The sequence below is a fragment of the Leguminivora glycinivorella genome, chromosome 6, assembly GCF_023078275.1.
Source record: "Leguminivora glycinivorella isolate SPB_JAAS2020 chromosome 6, LegGlyc_1.1, whole genome shotgun sequence".
In the NCBI taxonomy this organism is placed as follows: domain Eukaryota; kingdom Metazoa; phylum Arthropoda; class Insecta; order Lepidoptera; family Tortricidae; genus Leguminivora; species Leguminivora glycinivorella.
In genome coordinates this window covers 21,351,481-21,368,432 of record NC_062976.1, presented here as the reverse complement: position 1 = coordinate 21,368,432, position 16,952 = coordinate 21,351,481, and positions in this window count along the sequence as shown.

The window sequence follows — 16,952 nt, the reverse complement described above, 5'->3', positions numbered from 1 at the left end:
TGTAGTCTAAATTCAACATGCGAAATTAATGAAATTATAATGTCCTAGCTTTTTCACGCAGCTTCGCCAGCATTAAACTCGAAAATTGCGGAATGATCCATAAACTTCCACCCCCCATTTCAGGAAAGTAGGGGTTAGAAAGAGACAAAAAGTGTCCTATATCACTCTCCATCTCTTCCATCTCTTCAATTCGTCGCTCCGTTTTGCCGTGAAAGACGGACAAACAGACCACACACTTTCCCATTTATAATATTAGTATCGTAGTATGGATATCTACCACATTAGGTTGAAGTCACATCTATCAGCATCGAGCGATACATCCATCCGGTTCCCATCGGTTCCGGTATCCGGTTTCCATACTTACTAACTACCAAGATATTCTGCGAATTAGTACGAAGCGCTTTGCTTCTTCTTTTCTGATGCGCACTGCCAAGGAGTGGAATTCCTTGCCGACGGGTATAATTCCAGAGTTCATATAACCCGGCAACCTTCAAATCAAGAGTCAACACGCATCTTCTGGGCGAGCACACTCCATCGTAGGCCACGGTCGTCTGTGCCTTTGGATAGTCTGTGGCCGAGAGTAAGCCGATTTATAATAAAAAATAAAACATAAAATGCAGCTCGATGTTGCTAGAAGCGACTGCTCTAAGGATAATTTCGAACATGATGGGGCAATTTAAAAAATTTATATATTTAGTAACTAAACCAGGCGTTAGCATGGCCGTCGTCATTGTCCATACACGATCTTAAAATGTATGTTACACTTGATCCGAGTGGATATAAAAAACGTGACCTTGCTAACACTGTAGAAGCACTTAATAATACTTCTCAGCTACACTTAAACTAGTGTAACTGATGCAACTCTTATCATGGTGTCTAGATAAGTTGGAACTTACATGTTCCTACTTTAATAGTGGATTGTTTGCATTGTTTTTTAAATCACGGTTGTAGACCTTTAACAGTGCAGATGTCGCTACTTCAATCGTCAAATTGCAAAAAAATCGCTGTTAGAAACGGATGGTTCATTGGCAGAATTCCTAACCCATTGGACCGACAACCCAGGGTTGCAAGTTCGAGTCTCACGTTGACCATAGTTGATCGCTGTTACTTTTTCATTTTGCATATAAAAATCTTCTACCATTCAATGTTCTCCCAAAACACCTTAGTTACTATTATGCCCATTTTTTTCTTTCATCTCACTTTCAAATTCCAAAGTACTTTTTGTACCTATTTTATCCATTTTAATTATTCCTGAGACATAAAGGTGACTAATCTTTGTCAAGAGCTATATTTGTACCTGATCAAAGAGGATCGAGTATTATAGAGAGATACTGTCGAAGTAAAATGTGTAATCACAGTGCATAGACTGCCATCTCTTGATACAGGCTTAAAACTTTTGAACCTCAGTTTTGACAGTTTGGCCCATATTCTTAGCTTGATATGTTTTAAAATGTCAAATATTAATATTAACGCCATCTAGCTGAGCGTACCCCAAAGGGCCCAAAGGTATACCTAATGCCATCTAGGCTAATGCTGAGGTACGTTTTTTTCTTAGACTTTATCTGTCTATAGTTATATATATATATATATATATATATATATATATATATATATATATTTTTTATTATAAATGGGCTTACTCATTTTATTATTATTTCATTACATAACTAAGACGATTAGTCCTACGTGTAAGCTCCGACTCGTTAAAATGTCGCCATAGAACTATGCAAATATTTCAAGCTATTTATGCCAAATGCCAATTAAATGGATATGAAATTGTACAGTGATGAAAACGTTCCACAACCCCTGACGTAACTCATGAATGCAATAACACATGGAGTTATGAAATATTTTTATTGCTAAATAGCTTCGAGCATGCTTTAGATTATAAGGGCGTTCACAAGGCATATTAGATAAAGAAGCGTATGTAGCAATGCCTAGCAATGCACTGAAGAGAAGTTTCTATTGGGTTGGTAAGAAAGTAATGAGCGAATCATAACCAATATTGTAACTTTTATTTAATTTATTATTTTAATCATTTATCAAAAATATAACGGCCTTCGTTATCTACTACTTGTCTCCATCGTTCTGGTAAAGAATGAATAGCATCGGCGAAGAAGTTGTTAGGTTTAGATTCAAAAAACTCAGCTATGTACTGTCGTAGATGGGCTTGATCATCGAACTTTTTTCCATTCAAGGCATTGCTTAGCGATCTGAACAATGCGTAATCCGTAGGTGCCAAGTCTGGAGAGTACGGTGGATGAGGTATCACTTTCCAACCTAGCTCCAATAGCTTTAGCCGAGTCACTTTTGCAATGTGTGGGCGAGCATTGTCCTGTAAGAAAAAAACTTTAGCATGCTGTGGACGATTCTGACAGATTTTTTGGTTTAAATTTTCAAGCTGATTACAGTATTACTGATGCGGTAACAGTCATTCCACTTGGTAGGAGTTCCCAGTGAATAATACCATGAATATCCCACCAAACGGACAGCATAACTTTTTTCGGGTGAGGCTCTGTTTTTGGTGCCTCTATTCCTTTTTCGTTTGGAGCTAGCCACTGACGTTTGCGTGTGTGATTTATATATAAGACCCATTTTTCATTCCCAGTGATAAGATGGTCCAACCAGTTGAATGTGCGGCGAAAAGATAGAAGTTGTATGCAGATATCGGCACGGCGGTTTAGTTGATCTCAATCAAGTTCGTGCGGTATCCAAACACTGTATTTGTAGTTTTTTCCCAACTCGTGTAAATGTGTTTCTATGGTGACATGAGAGCAGCCTAACTCGGTAGCAAGAGTACGACTCGTTAGCCTCGGATCTCCTTCAATTAAGGTTTTTAATTTGGCTACATCAATCTTCACCGGTCGACCAGACTTAGGTTGATCTGATAATGAAAAGTCGCCACTACGAAACCGCTGGAACCATCGTTTCGCCGTGGCCTCAGACACAACTTCAGGAGTAACACGCTGACATATATTACGCACTGCTTCGGCGGCTGAATGGCCAGACTGAAATTCATATAGTAAGCAATGCCTTACATGCACTTTTAATTCGTCCATTTTCTTCCTTATATTAGCTCGGCGACAGCTAGTGAATGACTGACGAGAAACTGTGCGACTCGCCCTTTATATACTTTCGACCATAGAAGATTCTAGAACTCTCTCAAAAATTGTATGTGGAATTCAATCGATCGCTCATTACTTTCTTACCAACCCAATATAATTGCGAATGTTTCGTGGAAAGTTTTCGGTAATGTTCTTCGCAAATTTATTGCTAAGCTTTGGGGTTAATTTGTATAATTGCATTTGAAGAATCCATACTAGAGGTATTTATAATTATATCTATACTAATATTGTCAATCGGAATATCAGAGAAAAGTGACATTGAAACTTGCTTGAAATGGAGAATTTAAAGCGCACAATAGACTAAAGAGCATCACAAATAAAATAAAAGTTTATAATGTAGGTACTAAAGAACCAGTGATTTTGCGATGGGAAAGTGTAACTGTTTGTTTGTCCGTCTTTCAACGAATTGACGTGATTTTTTGAGTGGGGATAGTTGAAGGGACGGAAAGTGACATATGCTACTTTTTGTCTCTTTCTAACCCCCACTTCAGGCTACTTTCGTCTCTTTCTAACGCGAGCGAAGGAAAAAGCTAGTATAAAATATTGTAAATATAATCATTCATTATTAATTCATTTATTTTTAGTTACAGAAGGCCATGCATTTTTATCATTGATATATTCTTGAACAGTGTATTATGTAGGTACAGTCAACCAATTGGAACCCTAGGCCACTCTACAACCATGTCAAAATGACAAGCAGTAAGATATTTCTTACAATCTGATTTATAACGTCACTATGACATAGTTCTACAGTGGCCTAGGGTTCCAATTGGTTGACTGTACTTACCTACATCATTCCTGTGATAGCGTATTCATTCTTCGGTTCGGCTAGCACCGGTCACGACCCTTCAGGTGACAGGTCATTAAGAGAGGCGCGCATAAGTGGCACGTCATTTATAGACTATGTGTGGAAAGCAGGAGAGGTAGGAAGTGACTTGATACGTGAAGGAACTAAAGAGGTGTCAGTCGTCATCAGAGCGGTCAAGACTCTCATTAAGATCTGAGGGGGTTACCATGACGTACTAAAGACGTTCAGTTTAGGTTGAGAGAAAGGGACACAGCTATAGCAGTTACATAGCTCCGTCCCTCTCTCTCAACCTAAACTGAACGGCTTTAGCACGTCATGGTAACGCCCCTGATCAGGCGGCCTAGCCGAAATAATAATCATTGACGCTAGATGCCAATCGAAACGCAATCTGGCAGGCAAGCATGGTCGCGCGATAAGTGATAAAACATCAGGCCGTCCCTATCGAACTTACATATAGTGCGACAGGGACGGCCTTATGTTTTATCATTTATCGCGCAACCATACTTGCCTGCCAGGGTTTGTCACGCCAACACGGAAGAGTGATAGAGATAGTTACTAGCTACGACAATCCATATCCATACTAATGTTATAAATGGGAAAGTGTGTGTGTCTGTTTGTTTGTCCGTCTTTCACGGCAAAACGGAGCGACAAATTGACGTGATTTTTTAAGTGGAGATAGTTGAAGGAATGGAGAGTGACATAGGCTACTTTTTGTCTCTTTCTAACGCAAGTGAAGCCGCAGGCAATAGTTAGTGATACTGTATTCTGAGAAGCGTTTGTTGCAGGTTCAGCTATTTTTAGCACCTCGATATTTCCGATATACCCGATGGTGATCGTACGTACTTATCTGTCTAAACCCAGCACGAAAAGTAGATAGCTTAACTAATAGTTTATTATTATTAAAAAATATTGATGTTCGTGTATAACGGCTGATCGTAAGATTAGGCTTATTGTAAAATTCCTTAGGCTTCTTGTAAGACCTGAAATCACCATGGAATAGAATCCATACTAATATTATAAATGGGAAAGTGTGTGTCTGTTTGTTTGTCCGTCTTTCACGGCAAAACGGAGCGACGAATTGACATGATTCTTTAAATGGATATAGTTGAAGGGATGGAGAGTGACATAGGCTACTTTTTGTCTCTTTCTAGCGCGAGCGAACGGGAAAGTGTGTGTGTCTGTTTGTTTGTCCGTCTTTTACGGCAAAACGGAACGGAGAATTGACGTGATTCTTTAAGTGGATATAGGCTACTTTTTGTCTCTTTCTAACGCGAACAAAGCACATAATAATTATTTATGTGGTATAAATCTACATAGTAAAAACGACATATAAAAGCTTATATATAGGTTCTACGAAATACTTGAATATAAGACATATATATGTAGGTTGAACATACACATACCTATACTCTCGAACAATGTAAACTCTAAAATATTTCCCAAATTTTCAAATTACGTAATGAAAAATCCAAAAAATGTTGAAATTTCCCAACAATGATTCGTTACGAGTTCCGTGAAGTGAAAACTTTGATGAGCGAATTAAAAATAAATTCCAGCGGCCTAGCCAAAATGACAATCGTTGACGCTAGAGCGCGAAATTCAGTCTGGCTCTGTCGCGCCAATACGGAAGAGAGAAGATAGATACCTAGATAGAAAACGATATTACTGTAAGCGTTTGTGAATTTGGTGGTACCCTGTGGAGATTGAGCGCCAGATTAGGAGATTAAAATGGCTGGCCGAAGCCCGCTTTCGAGGATATTAATTTTTCTTTACTAATTGTTTTGTTATTAGAATCATATTTTTTCCCTCACTAGCTCGGAAACACGTGTTTTGTCCTTTAATACCAGCGGGTAAAAACGCATTTTATCCACTAGTGGGTAAAGTAATTTGACCTTGAATAAAGTCAAATTAACTGCTTTAAAATTGATAAAAGTGGGTGAATCTAGTAATAAACATGATTTACCACCTGTGGAACTACTGGAAGCAGTGATAAATGCATTATTTGCGTTGTAGTTTCCTCGCTATACTGAGGGGAAAAGTTTTGTGTTACACTCGGGTGCAAATGTACTTTACTTCTCGTGTGTTAAAAAACTCTCTAAGTTCAGGATTCTATTCTCGAACCACTCGCTTCGCTCGTGGTTCAACTATAGAATCCTTTCAATTGCTCGTTTTTCAATTCCACACTCGGCGTTAAAATACAACTTTGCCCCCTTGTATAACAAATAACTATTATAACTAGCGACCCGCCCCGGCCTCGCATGGGGAGTAAAGCATAAAAAAAAAACCGGCCAAGAGCGTGTCGGGCCACGCTCAGTGTAGGGTTCCGTAGTTTTCCGTATTTTTCTCAAAAACTACTGAACCTATCAAGTTCAAAATAATTTTCCTAGAAAGTCTTTATAAAATTCTACTTTTGTGATTTTTTTCATATTTTTTAAACATATGGTTCAAAAGTTAGAGGGGGGGGGGACGCACTTTTTTTTCCTTTAGGAGCGATTATTTCCGAAAATATTAATATTATCAAAAAACTATTTTAGTAAACCCTTATTAATTTTTAAATACCTATCCAACAATATATCACACGTTGGGGTTGGAATGAAAAAAAATATCAGCCCCCACTTTACATATAGGGGGGTACCCTAATAAAACATTTTTTCCATTTTTTGTTTTTGCACTTTGTTGGCGTGATCGATATACATATTGGTACCAAATTTCAGCTTTCTAGTGCTAACGGTTACTGAGATTATCCGCGGACGGACGGACGGACGGACGGACGGACGGACGGACGGACGGACGGACAGACAGACATGGCGAAACTATAAGGGTTCCTAGTTGACTACGAAACCCTAAAAATGAGTGTAGTAAGATTTCCTTATAAGATAGACTTTTTTGTAAAACTATTAAGAGAGTCACAGTTTCGCCATACATTTTGTCTTAAATTAATAATGCAAACGGTTTATGCAAGGATTATTTTTTAATAGGATTTATATTTTTACACATTACATACTTCATACTAAGAACCGTACATCGATTTTTTTAACGCCACCCCTATTAAATACTATCATAACTCCACTAATGATGCAGCCTACAATTTTTTTTAATGATTTTAAAACGAAAAAATAATTATGTCATTTGTTCGTATAAAAAATAAAAACTCGTAAAAATATTTGGGGAAAATATGATTTTGGCCACTTCCAGGCTGCGGCGCCATTTAGTTTTAAACCTAAAAGGCTCATACATTTCAGGGGTACGCTTTTTTGTATGGGCTTTGTTTGTCCCATAATATATGGTCCTTGCTTTAAAGTATCGCTTGCACATAATTTAGAACCCTTACCATGGCAATTTGCCGTTTCAGAACACCGTACTAGATAATGTCAAAATGTCACGTCATAAATTCATAGAGATTCTGCTTCTGAATCGAATTTCACGGGAGTTTTAGTTCAAAATTAAATTGAGACATGTGATGCCCAGTAGGCATGTCAGTGTCTTCCGCTTAATATTCCGCACAGGCAACGTTTTAATATCTCGTTTACACCCCGCGGAAACTTACCCTTTTCACCTCACAATAAATGCACCTGAAAGAGCTCAGTAAATACGAATAAGGAGTAACGAGTCCGTTCGTATTCTGCGCGGGATGCCAAAACAAGCGGTATACGAAATGTTGTGTCAATATGGCCTAGATAAAACAAATGAAAATGGGGGTTATGGGGGCTTTCTCAATTTCAAAGTACCACTTGGAGAGATTTTACACCCCTAATTTTTAAACGATTAACTAAAGAGACATCTCTGTTTGTTACGCAGTTGCAAAAACAAATTTTCATTATGAAATTTTGTCATAATTATCATTTCCTGGCGTTATACCGATATCTGCCTCGGCTCGTGGGAGCCTGGGTTCCGCTTTGACAAGTAATCCCAAGATTTGGCGTAGACACTAGTTTTACGAAAGCGACTGCCATCTGACCATCCAACCCGAAGGGTAAACACCTTATTGGGATTAGTCCGGTTTCCTCACGATGTTTTCCTTAACCGAAAAGCGACTGGCAAAATATCAAATGATATTTTGCACATACATTCCGAAAAACTTATTGGAATGAGCCGAGGTTCGAACCCGCGACATCTGGATTGAAAGTCGCACACTCTTACCGAAAAAAATTGTCATAAATAATCACAATTCCCATTTTGGTCGCACGTTTGCTAACTATGGTTTAAGCCGACCTGCCTCTCCCCGTCATGGCTGATCAGCAAATAATTGGACGGTGTTATGGAATAGCGAACTAAGCGCCAAAATCCGAAAAAAAAGTTATGAATGCAGTTCGGATATAAATGTGATAATCTATAGTATTGACTATTTCTTTGTTGAAAAATCATGCTTACAACCTTATTTTAAGGGGTAGAATCAAGCGACACGTTAAAATTTGTATGGCCCTGTGTACTAAGTCGTTACGTAAAAACGAATTGAACGCCAAATTTACTTTTACAAATTATAATAAGCGTATATTCTAAATCGCAAAATCGAGTTAAATGCCATAAAGATGTTATTAATTCGTTTTGGTTTAAAGTTTTGATGATTTATAAACGCAATATCGATTTAACCGCCCTAATGGTGTCGTTTAATTCGTTGTTACATATTTGAAATTGCAGGATATTTCGCTTAATGAGAACTAAGTATCAAGCGGTTTTGTTATATCATAATATCTTATGTGTGTAATCCTGGCTAGTACTAATGAATTATTATTAGTTACAATGCCAATTTTGCCATATATGCTGATTTTTTTGACATTTATTAAAAAAGTTGATTGCACAACAAAACTAAATTGTTAGACGGATTAGTCCTAATCATTGTGGAGGAAAACATTGTTGTTGATTTATTTACAATAGCACTATTTACTCAAATATATGGAATTTTATTTTATTCCAGTATTCACTTTACCTCTAACAATTTGCATTAAAGAATCAAGCGACAAAATATGTCTCATAGTACGCTACGGCGAAATAAATTAACCTCATCGCAGTATTAGTTCAATAAAGAATCAAGCGGAAAAACGTTAATAACTTCTAAACTAGAATAGGTATGGTGTTATTTTTTTTTCTATTTAAATTATGAACACTTTTATAGGTTCAATGTCAAAATTAACTTTTTTGCTTTATAAATGAACTTACAACAACTGATTCAAATTTCAAATCTTTCTAGCTCATTTTCTCGATTTCAACTAACTGTCGCTTGATCGCTTATTCCATAACACTGTCCAATTATAAAGCAGCAATTTGTAAATAGATCCCAAGTTACGTCCAATGTAATTTCGCAATTACAGCCGTCCCGGCAACATGATGGATGAAACAAACAATTACGAACCGTAATGATCTCGCCAACAATACGAGACAGTATTGTTCTAGGACAAAGATAAAGCCTGGATGTTTGGAGCTAGTTATCAATTTTAGAGCTTATTTACTAAGTGCTTTAGGAATTCGGAGTTGCTTTAATGAAAGTAAGTAATTTTTCCCCTCACTAGCTCGGAAACACGTGTTTTGTCCTTTAATACCAGCGGTTAAAACGCATTTTATCCACTAGTGGGTAAAGTAATTTGACCTTGAATAAAGTCAAATTAACTGCTATAAAATTGATAAAAGTATGTGAATCTGGTAATAAAGATGATTTACCACCTGTGGAACTACTGGAAGCAGTGATAAACGCATTTTTTGCGTTTTAGTTTCCTCGTTCTAAGTTCTAAGTTCAGGATTCTATTCTCGAACCACTCGCTTTGCTCGTGGTTCAACTATAGAATCCTTTCACTTGCTCGTTTTTCAATTCCACACTCGGCGTTAAAATACAACTTTGCCCCCTTGTATAACAAATAACTATTCCTGTCTGCCTTGCAAAGCCTGAGTGGACACTTGGAGCGGAGCTTTCGGCGGGGCGTGTAGCGCGCTGCTGTCCTATCACAAAAACCAATCGAACCCACAAATGATAGTTTTGAGACATGGAAAGGACAAAGAACATAAAAACCCATATTTCTAGGAAATGTGTGGATTTAGTCCAGATTTCTTTTATTTTAAAATTAAAACTAAATTCACGCTAACATTATTTGAAACCATTTCATCTCACACTGCTCCTCAAAGTTGAAACGCAGTATAAGGCTATATGCATTGCATACATAATTATTACATTTTTCTTTTCATTGACAGAAGAAGATACAATTTTTTTTCAAAGTAGTGACGATATGCCGCTTTGAACGGTTCTAGTGATAGGACGGCAGTTTATGCAGCCTCGGATCAGAACTCTTGTATGAGCTTCAATTGTTTGACACGCTTGTCGCAAGCGTTCACTTAGGCCTTACATTTATACCTAATAAATAATAAATAAATAATAAATAAATAATAAATAAATAATAAATAAATAATAAATAAATAATAAATAAATAATAAATAAATAATAAATAAATAATAAATAAATAATAAATAATAAATAAATAATAAATAAATAATAAATAAATAATAAATAAATAATAAATAAATAATAAATAAATAATAAATAAATAATAAATAAATAATAAATAAATAATAAATAAATAATAAATAAATAATAAATTAATAATAAATAAATATTATAGGACATTCTTACACAGATTGACTGAGGCCCACGGTAAGCTCAAGAAGGCTTGTGTTGTGGGTACTCAGACAACGATATATATTATGTAATATATAAATACTTATATACAGAAAACATCCATGACTCAGGAACAAATATCTGTGCTCATCACACAAATAAATGCCCTTACCGGGATTCGAACCCGGGACCGCGGCGTAGCAGGCAGGGTCACTATCACTACCGACTGCGCCATACCGGTCGGCAACCTAATATGGATGGACTTGTCCGTAGCTCGAGTAGGTATAGGTGATGAAAACAAAATAACAATAGGGAACTTGACTGTAGTTCAAATAAAATATTTTATACCATGCACGAAATAAAGCATCAGACAATTATAAGAAAAACATGGACAGAAGTTATTTTTAAATTCAATTTCTATTTAATAAGTCAGATAGAAATATATAAAGTAACTGAGTTGACCGTGACGTCACGCAATTCGATTTCATATAAATTCCATATTAGCAAGTCGTTCAAATTCGTTTTGACAGTTCTTAAAAAGAAGCTGATTTGACTAGGAGGCAAGTAGCCTATAACTGTATCATTTTGTTTTCAGTTATAACTTAGATTTTTTAGATTCTCATTTTGTATCGGTAGTTTGACACTCCTATAAAAATTCTTCAGGGAAGCTTGCTTAAGAAGTATTTTACTTAATCATTCATGTAGTTTTATTTCTAACTTTATCAGTTTCTTGTAGCCAAACAAAAGAAATGTGCACACTGACGTCAAAATTTCGTCAGCAGCAGAGATTAATTACCTATTAAAGTTATCGTCTCGATAAAATCGTTATTTTCTACTTTGTGCGTTAGCTTGCAATTATTCGGTTCAAATAATTTGAGACTGTTATTTCTCAGTCTAGACTCCAAATGAAATACGACCCGTATTGTGTATTTACGATGCAATATTGTGGTGCACCTGGGACCGTCTACGTTACTTAGAAATCAATCTCAACGCATTATGTTTATTTATATTCTAGCTCCAACTGTAGTTAAAATAAAATACATAAGCAATAAGTTTGTCTGAATCAATTTGTGAAGACTTTTTTTTCAACCTTCAAATCAAGGGTGAACAGGCATCTTCTGGGCGAGCTCACTCCATCGTAGGCCACGTCTTTGCCTGTGGCTAGTCTGTAGTCAAGAGTAAGCCCATTTATAATAATAATAAAAATGTCCACGTTCCATTAACTGTCTAATAGTCATTACTCCCCGACGAGTTTGCCTCTGCGTGTGTCCCATGATATGGGTAAGGGCAACATCCGCTCGGTATACCCCTTACATTTCATTAAAGTATCAAAAGGGCCTCTACGCGTTGGCTTCGGCACGCACGCCCCCCATAGGTTCTGAACACCTTGTGATGGGAAAGACATAAAAATGTTATTGTAGAATATAAAAGTGCCTCCTAACATAAATGGATTCAGCCACAAAACTACAAGTATTTGGATAGATAAAATAAGTTGATCCTGTTGATGTATTTTGTATACGGGCCGAGAGTATCATATTTTTATTCTGTCATTGTTGCTTACCTGTGATAAGAAATATGTTTTCCCCTCACTAGCTCGGAAACATGTGTTTTGTCCTTTAATACCAGCGGGTAAAAACGCATTTTATCCACTAGTGGATAAAGTAATTTGACCTTGAATATAGACCAATTTTCTGCTTTAAAACTGATAAAAGTGGGTTATTCTAGTGATGAAAATGATTTACCACCTGTGGAACTACTGGAAACAGTGATAAACGCGTTTTTTACGCTGTACTTTCCTCGCTATAGTAAGGGGAAAAGTTTTGTGTTACACAGGGATGCAAATGTATTTTCTTCTCGTGTGTTGAAAAACTCGCAAGTTCAGGATTCTATTCTCGAACCATAGAATCCTTTCAACTATAGAATCCTTTCATTTGCTCGTTTTTCAATTTCACACTCGGACAACTTTGCACCCTTGTATAACAAATTACTATTCTGGCTCTATGAAATGAAATCCGTGATTTCAGCTAATTTTCGCTACTTATGCCGTTTCTCGTTTTTCAAAGGAAATGAAACAGAGAATTACGAATATTTACTCGAAATTGATACATTCTACACGAGTGAATGAAGATTTTTACATGCCTTCCTATGACCACAGGAAAGTAGCCAAACCTTAAACACAAAATAACGTTTTCAGAATTTTATTTTTACCGCGCTACAAGTTTTTTCAATAACCCAACCACAAAATTAAAATTTTGAATAAACCCCCGACCGCGACATATTGGATCGATTTTCATGAAACAAGACTAAGGACATTCCCGACTAACTCAGCTTTCAAACAAAAAAAAAAACTAAATAGAATTCGGTTCATCCGTTCGGGAGCTACGATGCCACAAACAGACACACACAGACAGACAGAGACAGACAAACACGTCAAACTTATAACACCCCGTCGTTTTTGCGTCGGGGGTTAAAAACTATTTTCATGTCTAAAGGTAATACTGAATCAATAAATAGCTTCGTACCTAAGGTTAGACATCTGATAACAAATCGATAAAAGAGAGATAATATTTATTTACAAAAAGATAGTTACAAATATTACAAATACGTATCAAAGCATCAACAAAACAGGGAAATTTATGAAGTAGGGCTGCGCCATCATTTAAGCCAAAGAAGTTTTTGAACGTGTTAAATCTGTATCGCGTACCCCGGATACACATGCTTGTAGCACGGATTATTGAAATTGTAATTTTTGATCTTAGCCAACCCATCTGATAACAAATCTAATCTAAGCTCCACTTGAAAGTCTAGAAGACGAAGTTTCAAAACTGGGCTTTAGATTATTGAGAGGTATTGATTAACCGCAAGATATTGATGGTTTGCCACAAATTATTGATGAACTTGACGACCCGTACCAGTTTAGTCGAGCGTTGGCATATGTTTGTTTTAGTCAAACGTAGGCTTAGCCTAGCTAGTGCATAATTTTTGAATAATGTTCCGATTGTATCTACGTCATCGCCATGTATCAGCTGCAAAAGTACAGTGAGAAATTATGAATGAATTGGTCGCCGACTTAGGGATAGGGGCTGCGATCCGCGTTCCGGGTAGCAATGCACGGTCGAGAAGTTTCCAAAGTTGCAGAACATTCCTAATGAGAATTTTCGGTAACTTCTGAGAATGTTCTCGAGAACGAGAATTTATCAGAATACTTAGTAACTTCGTAGTTTATACCATAATTTCGTCGAACTCAGCAAGTCAAGACGTAGTCCCGTGGTAGTGCGCTGGCTTCGTATGCCGATGTTCTCAGGTTCGATCCTGACAGCGATCTTTTTGTTTTTATTTTGCTTGTTTTTTTTGTATTTACATATAATGTCATGTAAACATGTTTTTACTAATAAATAAATAAATAAATAAATGACCAAAAACAGGCATCAAGAAATAATAGTTCGGTACCTAATTTAAAAAAGTCAGGACTAAAACTCTGAAAGTCTGAAAGTCGAAATGTTCCCTGAAGTATAGTGAGAATTTAAGCAACTTATAGTGAGAATTTAGGTAACTTATCACTTATCAACAAAATAGCTAACTGTAATAGACAATATTATACCTATAATAACATATAGTTTTATTTTATGCCCATTTAAACATTATTTCAAGTATATTCTCTTGTTTAAATAGTAAATTGCATGTTGCGGGAATGTTCTGCGAACATTCTCAAGAATGTTTCCGCTTTTTGGGAATGTTCTGCAATTTCTACATTACTAGTTCCGGGTCGTATCTGGTGCAGGGGATTTCGTTGGCTGGAAATGCTGCTAGTGTGTTGGGAACCTTTGGGCCCGGTACGACTCGGGCGGGTCCTAGTTGATTTGCGCGTATGTTGCTGTTGCAATAACCCACATATGGGTAAACGTCGAAGCCTGTTGCTGAAGCTATCCAGCTTTATTGTTTGTGTGTAAGGACGACGCCTGATTTATGCCTGTAACCTCATGACGAAGCCTGCGTTGCGGATACTCGGTTGTAAAATATTTAATGTTATTTTTGTCCAATAAATGGTATTTATTATGTAAAAAAAAATTGATAAATTCGCCATGCACTTTTGCAGCAGAGCTGATAGCACGTGATATTGGGGATATGCTGTTCCTGGGGTTATAAATACAAGGCGGAAAAGGATTTTCCAATTTGAAAGGAAATCTAGAGGTTGCAGGCGACCATAGGAGCTTTTTGCTAGTTTAGCATCAATGTAGTATCACAGAATATATAATAGTACAAGTACAGAAGGATCACTCCTTTGATGTTCACAAAATGCCGCCATTCTAAATTCTTACCTACATTAACAAAGGGACCGCACGCGAGCAGCCGACATTGAATTCTATTGCGCCGCGCAAAGGTCGTCTCCACTGAATGGGCCGCGAACTCGCGGCCGCCGGCATGTACTTGTAGCGCGGCGATAGGATCGCAGAGTGAGCCGCCCCTGGTAGTATTGAAAAATTACCTCAGGAATTCCTTGCAAACTCTTCTTACAGTCATAGGACATTTGAATTGAACCTACAGAAAAAAAAATGTATTGAAGCATTTACGAAGAACAAAATACTCGTATGATACCCCAAATAAATAAATAAATAAAATAAAAAAACAATAAAGACGTCGTTTTCCAACAACCACAACTTATGTACTTTACATACTTTACTCTGTAACTAGACGGTGGAATTGTTTCAAAATACTGTGCACCTACAAACCTCTCTAGGGTTTCGAGTTTCAAGTCACGTACGAACTTATGAAGACAAATTTCGTACGTCCAACTTTTATTTATTTTGCTGACATACGAGTATTTCGGTGTTTTGAGAAAACTGTTTGTTTGAATTTCACAAACAACCCGAATGGAATTTTCACAAATAATATATTTATATGATATATTTACTGAATTATCACATAGGTAAACAAACTAACAAATAGCCTATAGAAAAGCAATCACCGCCGCCCATGGCTATTAGAGACACCAGACGTTAGCAGCTGTTTTACCCCCGACGCGACGCAAAAACGACGGGGTGTAATAAGTTTGACGTGTCTGTCTGTCTGTCTGTGTGTGTCTGTCTATGGCATCGTAGCTCCCGAACGGATGAACCGATTTCGATTTATTTTTTTGATCCACTATGTCAAAATCGGTCCACTATGTCGGGGTTTTTTCAAAATTTTAATTTTGTGGTTAGGTTATAAGATGGGGCTGTTTATTCTTAAGGGTTTAAAGGTTTTTTTTTTTTTATTATTATAAATGGGCTTACTCTTGGCCACAGACTAGCCGAAGGCAAAGACGTGGCCTACGATGGAGTGAGCTCGCCCAGAAGATGCCTGTTCACTCTTGATTTGAAGGTTGCCGGGTTATATGAGCTCGGAAATAAGGTATAGCCGCCGGCAAGAAATTCCACTCCTTGGCAGTGCGCATAAGAAAAGAAAAAGCAAAGCGCTGCGTGCGAATTCGCGGAATATCTACCAAGTAAAGGAAACCGGCCGTGCGTCTAAGAGTCCGATGGTAGAATGGGGACGGTGGAATAAGCTCGTGTAGCTCTTGAGCGCACTCCCCGAAGTGCAACCTGTAAAACACCGACAGACTGGCGACTTTCCGCCGGTGGGCCAAAGACTGAAGCCGTTAGCTTCTTGTCGCCAATCATCCTCCTGGTTCTGCGCTCCACTGAGTCTAAGGCAGCGAGTTGATATTTAGCTGAGCCGTCCCACAGGAGGCTGCAATACTCCATACAGGATCGGACTTGAGCTTGAAATAACGTTTTAGACCGGATAACATCACTTATTGTTATCGCAGTGACATTTTAATAATAATAAGGCACCCTAGGTTAGGTTTTTTATAATGTGTTTATATATTTTTTATATTGTTTTGTATGTGTTTTTGTATTTTACTTTTATATTCATATTATAAAATGCTTAACCTAAGAAGCAAAATAAATAAAGGAAATAATAATAATATATACTTTATTGTGCACCACTTATTAAAAGGAGATTACATTAATAAAACGATTAAAACTAGGTAACAACAGGCGGTCTTATCGCTTAAAAGCGATCTCTACCAGACAACCTTTGGGTAGCAGGAAACAAATTACCAGAAACAATGAAACGGGTAGTGCCAACATGAAAATTACGTGTAGAATAAAACTGCACACATCAAAAACCCATTACTCAGAGGTTATTTTACTCAGATCTTAAAGCTTAGTTCGAATACGGCAACTGAGTAGTTCGTATTTCACAAGTCTGATGAACTGAAAATGTGGTTACTTGAGCGAGAAATCAAAGTTGAAGAAGAAGATATTGCCGCTTTACAGTAACAATGCTAGAAATATGAAAGCATCGTAGTAGTCTCAATAACGAGTCAGAGCTACTCGATACCCTAGGAGTTTCTTATGTTATTTCTACTCAG